Source organism: Microtus oregoni, unplaced genomic scaffold (assembly GCF_018167655.1).
Source record: "Microtus oregoni isolate MIOR12 unplaced genomic scaffold, Mior012 000002F_ref0000024, whole genome shotgun sequence".
NCBI classification, from domain to species: Eukaryota; Metazoa; Chordata; class Mammalia; order Rodentia; family Cricetidae; genus Microtus; species Microtus oregoni.
The window spans coordinates 77011290-77017358 of record NW_024543061.1 but is presented as its reverse complement, the minus strand read 5'-3'; positions in this window follow the sequence as shown (position 1 = coordinate 77017358).

Below are 6069 nucleotides of genomic sequence, written 5' to 3'. Positions count from 1 at the left end.
CGAGCCCCGGGACCGCGCGGCAGGCGGTGCTGACGTCACGCGCGCTGCGTCCCGGTCCTACCCAGTGCTGCCGGCTGCGCGGTGTCCGTTGTAGGCTGCTCTGGAGCCAATTGGCAGCCTCTCTTGCTGTTTCTTCTCGGTGCGCGGGGTCCGAAGGTTGTTCCCGCGACAGCAGTCCGCGAGCGGCCACGTGACCCGGAGCTGTGTCCCGCCCATCCCTCCTCTTCCTGTGTGGAGCTGGAAGACGGAGAGGACAACTGAGGAACCCGGGAATCGAACTCCTGTTGGCGGCTTGGCGGCTACGGCCTCTGCTCGCCAGCCCCATTCTTCATGCTTCTTTATTCGTGTATAACTCAACAGTTACTGTATATTTTTTTATAGTGGGGGCGGGTCTCCAGGTTTGTGACTTTTAGAATTGAATGAAGAGAAGAGTTGAAGCCCGCGTTTGGCAAAGCACAGCGTATACACCAAAGGGATGCCCTGAAGGAGGGGCTGGGGAGTAGTCAGCAGGCTTCAATGTTGTGGATTCTGAAGACCCTTTAGGAATCCTTACGAGGTGGGTAACATTCTTGGTACCCACCTCGTAAGTGGTGGGTATTCATTTGCTCTCACAAATCATGGAGGATCCGCTCTCCCTTTTCTGGCTACTCCTTCCATTGATCTCTGGAGGAGGCTAAGACGGTGGGTCGAGAAACAAAACCGTGTAAGCGTCATTTTAATAAAGTAGGGGTCTCTAGAACATGCTGCACTGTCTGTCTGCATGCGCGCTGGGGAAGTGCCCTGGGCTCTTCTGATATAGTTAGGAGCTCTTGATCTGCACAAAGGGGCCTCTGACCTGGGGAGTCACTGCCACCAAGATACAGCCGTCCTTTTCCATAGTTTCATAGTTTCGTCACATCTAACCGTCTACCCAGTAACAACCCCACTTCCTTCACCCCACTACGAAACATCTCTCTCTACACACTTCCTTCTCTCTCACCCCACTATGAAACATCTCTCTCTACACACACCACCAACACCACCACAACTCACACAGTCGGGAGTTCCTTAGGAAAACTTAGGCCTTCCACATTTATACCCTGGTGTCAGATATGTGACTGGCATTCGGTATGTGGTCAGAAAATGGTTGGTAACTAGTGAGAGGAAGTACTGCGTTGCTGGCTGAGAAAAATAAGAGACATACTAAGTTAAAACAGTGCAGCCGGTGGTGAAATTTGGAAATAGGTTCATTCAGTGCTCACCGTGTGTTGCTGAGAATAACTGGGGTCCTTGTGCTGGCTCTAATGACCATCACTGCAGCTGAGGAGAGACCTCAGTCTACTGAGACAAAGTTCTTGCCACGCAAACTTAAAGACCTTAGTTTGGGAGAAAAGTCAGTTTCCCAGAAACTAAAACCTTAACTCATTGGAGACCCTGGCCTCTGATGGGACCTTGTCAAGTCTGCCCCTGGGCAAAGACAGAATTAGCATTCTTTTTCTCCTTTTCTGGGCCTCAGAGGAAAGCCTTGGATCAGCCTGCTTCCAAACAGTGGATAGCTCCTGAGATACAATACCTACAATTGACTTCTGCATAGCACACGTGCACACACTACCTTTAAATGCCGAGCGTTTGATGACGTTATAATAGACATTTTAGAAGTGACATGGGGATAAATAAATGAACAAGGGACCAGAATTAATCATCTCTAAATGAAGAAATCCTTTGGTGACAAAGATGCTCTGTGGATCAGCATGGAGAGATCCCACAAATAGGCTGTTCATTTGACAACTGAATAAAGTCGGTACCTACTTCACTACATGAAGTACACACACCATGGTTATTATTTGAGATTTTATTCTGATCATTGTTAGTCATATGTTTAGGATTTAGGAGTCTGCTAGGGTCTTCTTTTTTTTTTTAAACCTTTGTTTTATTTTACTTTTTCATTGTTTTCTTGATATGCAGTCATTGCACACAATTATAGAATATGGTGATCAGAGATCAGCCCAGAGCATGTGGTGATCTGTCTCATCAGTAAACAGCTATTGGCTGAGCAATCACTGCTCCTCCGGCTCCAGATTACCAGTGTTGTAAGGCTGTTAAGAAGCTCCCTGTAGGCCGGGCGGTGGTGGCGCACGCCTTTAATCCCAGCATTCGGGAGGCAGAGGCAGGCGGATCTCTGTGAGTTCGAGACCAGCCTGGTCTACAAGAGCTAGTTCCAGGACAGGCTCTAAAACCACAGAGAAACCCTATCTCGAAAAACCAAAAAAAAAAAAAAAAAAAAAAAAAAGAAGCTCCCTGTAGTGACATGTGTGGCCCTTCGTAGGTTTCACTCTGTAGCCTGGGCTGGCAGCTAGCTTGGAACCCAAGATATAGTCCAGGCTAGTCACTAACTTGTACTTATCCTCCTGCCTCAGCCTCCTGAATTCTGAATTCTGGGATTTCAGGTGTGAGCCACCATGCCCACTGGTGTTCTCTAAATCACTATGCTGTTTTCTATGCCACTCATCTTAGATTGTGGTTCTCTCAGTTTGGCCCACTGTTGATGCAGGAGCAGAACAGTGTGTGCTTTCTTTTCCCTGACTCATTGGGATTGTTTTGGCTATATCTTTATAACTTTACCTAGGAAAATGAATTCACATCTATGATGGTGGCTGCAAATATGTTACTCTTGTTGTGGAAAATTCCAAGTTACTTGTCAAGTGAAGTGAAAAAACCTAATGTAAGGCCAGCATTACTCCCAGTACAGTTCGCGCACCACTACCATTTGCAAGCCAGGCAAGGGCCTGGAGACTGAAAGAACACACAAGAGACCTTGGTCAGATAGGAGATCTGTCAAATGCCGTTTATTCAAGCTTAGGAAAAAGCTTCCTTACGTAGCTGCTGCACAATGGAATTCCCCCCAGGCAGGTGGAAATTACCACACCCAAGGTGGAGTAAACAGTGGTCCTATAGCTAGCCACCAAGGGGGCAGAGGGAGCACAGGAACAAACAGGATGTTAAACTAGCTGGCCAGAAACTGTCCTCAAGATGAAACCGGGAGCAGGGGTAGACCCATGGGCCCTACAACCTACTATAGACCTTTTAGGTATTCTTTCTAAACTTCAGTGGATTATCTTTTGATTTTAAAATATTTTGCATTTATTTAGTGTGTATATGTATATGTGTGCATGTACACAAATGGGGAGGTCAGAGGAGAATGTAAGGGAGTCGGTTCTCTCCTTCAACCATTTGGAAAGAACAAACTCGGGCCTTATCCTTGGTGGCAAGTGCCCTCACCCACTGAGTCATATTGCCAGGCCTGTCTAGATTCTTAGATTTCGAGTCAAGTTCTCGTGTATATAGAGTTTGACTCAAATGTGCTATGGTAAAGATGATCTTGAACTTTGGATCCTCCTACCTCTTCCTGCCAGGAATCAATGGTGTTCTTCAACACCTCCAGTTTATGCAGTGTCGGGAGAGAGAACCCTGGGCTTCATCCATGCCAGGCAAAAGCTGTGCCCGTTGTGGTACATCCTTGCCCTTCTTATCTTTGATTGTTTAGTGTAATTTTTACTTTAAACTTTGAGTCAAAAAAAAATGTGATTTTTGAGTAACTGAGGTTGACTCCTGAAGTCAATGGAGTGTCTTTGATTTAAAAAAAAAAAAATGAGCTGCCAGCCTGGTCTACAAGAGCTAGTTCCAGGACAGGAACCAAAAGCTAAGGAGAAACCCTGTCTCTAAAATCTATAAAAAAAAAAAAAAGAGCTCTCATTTTTGTTTGTTTTTGTAGAAATAATGGAGACAGAAATAGAGACTGTGGGACTAAACATGATTTCCTTTTCACTAGCATTCCTCACATGCTCCTGAGAGTGTTAGTGTTTGTAAACATATGGTAGGGGAGCAGTCCCACGAGGGGCAGAAGTGGGGCAGCTGCGGGTTACTCAAGGCCTCAGTGGGTCCCTTTGGCACGTGGGAGACATGGCAGGTGAGAGACAGATACGTCATGCAGAAAGAAAGAGTTTTGGTATAGAGTTTACTGGGTTATGGAGGGGAAAGAGAGGGGTAAAGGGGAGAAGGGTAAATAAGGGGGAAGAAGGGAGGGGGCAGTAGTTACCTCTTGGAAAGAGGGACAGGAAGAGAACAGGCTAGAGAGGAGGCAGGGGATGGATCCATTGCCTCAGCAGAAGTGGGGAGTGGTGGAGTGTTGGGAGCAGGCAGACTTGTCTCTTAAAGAAACAGGGTACCCAGGTGAGAGGGAAGGTCAGCAAAATGATAACATTTCCATCTTTCTCTCATAATAAAAAGGTGGGGGTTAGGCATAGCAGGTTGAGGGACTTGGGATGGTGAATTCTCAAGACTGCTTCCTGCTTATTTGTGGGAGTCATCTTAGGAGAAGGGGCCTGAGAAAGCTGGGTGCTGGTCACATTCTGGGGTAGCTGGTCGCTTTACTACTGTCCAGGGTTTGTGGTATTGAACTGTCCGGTGTCTCTTGGACCTGGCAAGGTGTTGGCAGAAGAGAGGACAAAGTTAAGTTTAGGAAGAAATTATGTGAGAGGTGATGTATATTCTATTTCCATTGGTTAATAAAAAAGCTGCTTTTGGACAATGGCTTAACAGGGTAAAGCCAGGTTGAAAGAGATATAGAGAGAGAGGAGGCAGAGTCAGGGAGAAGCCATGGAGCCACCAGAGGAGAAATACGCAACTCACCAGCCAGAACCTTGCTGGTAGATCATAAGCCTCATTGTAAGATATAAAATAATAGAAATGGGTTAACCAAAGACATAAGAGCAAGTTAACAATACGCTTAATTGATTGGCCAAGCAGTGTTTTAATTAGTATAGTTTCAGTGTGATTATTTCATGGTCTGGGCAACCGGGAATGAACAAGTGGCCTCTCTCCAACAAAAAAACATTTTCAGGACCAGGGAATTGAGGGGTGTTTCTGACCTGTTTAAGGTAGATCCTTCTATTAGGCTCCCTGAAACTCACAAGAATTTTTTAAGTTTGTGTAAACGTAAGTTTTAGACATATGCATTGTATAAACAGTAGCATATTGGGCAAAGTGGGTACTCTTAGTGGGCCCAACCAAAAGCGTGCCACTGCGCAAAATAAACATGTAACAGAGTCAGTAAGAGGAATTTAGAGGCAAAACCATAAGTAAACCACAAGAATAGGCAAGGAATAACTCAGTAAAGATGGTGGGACTTGTTCACCTAACCTGCCCTTAGTCAAGATGGTGGTGAGGTCATTTGACCTGCCCTCAGTCAAAATAGTAGCACTCATGTGTTGTATGGAGAAACCACATTTTTAGAGAAATTTAGACAGATATAGATAGCAAGAGTGACAGAGACCATGTAGAACATACATTTAAGACATCCATTTGGCCACACCATTCACACATTCTTCTATACATGAAGTAGAGAGGAAAATTACTCAGCGCTGTGAGCTGTCATGTCACTGAGTTGCCACCACCAGCCATGGTGGGGAGTGAGGGCTGGAACTGGAAACAGCTGCCTCGTGGATCTGACTAATCTTGCCAGTTTCTGCCTGCTGAGCGCTAGTGGTGGCTAGTGGTGGTAGAAGGAATAGGGGCTAGAGAAGAAATACTAGTGAGAAAAGGAGCATTTACAGGTGGGTGGGCATGGGGCTGCCCAGGGAAAGGAAAAAGGAAAAGCAGAGTTGGCAGTACACGACAGTCCTGTTTGCTGGTAGATAGTTCCCACTTTAGGCTGTTATTTAAGGGTACATAGGCCATTTGTTAGTGTTACAAGAAGGCTGCTTGTTTGTTCCAGCCGCCCAGCTAGCTTAGCCCCGAAGTAATGAATCACACAGAAACTGTCTTCATTAAATCATTGCTTGGCCCATTAACTCTAGCTTCTTATTGGCTAACTCTTTTATTAATTTAACCCATTTCTATTAATTTGGATATCGCCACGTGTCAGTGGCTTACGGGCAAAGATTCTAACTGGCATCTTTCTCAGGCAGAAGATCCATGGTGTCTCTTGACTCCGCCCTTCTTCTTCCCAGCATTCAGTTCCATCTTCCCCACACCTAAATTCTGCCCTGTCAACAGGCCAAAGCAGTTTCTTTATTCATTAACCAGGACAGA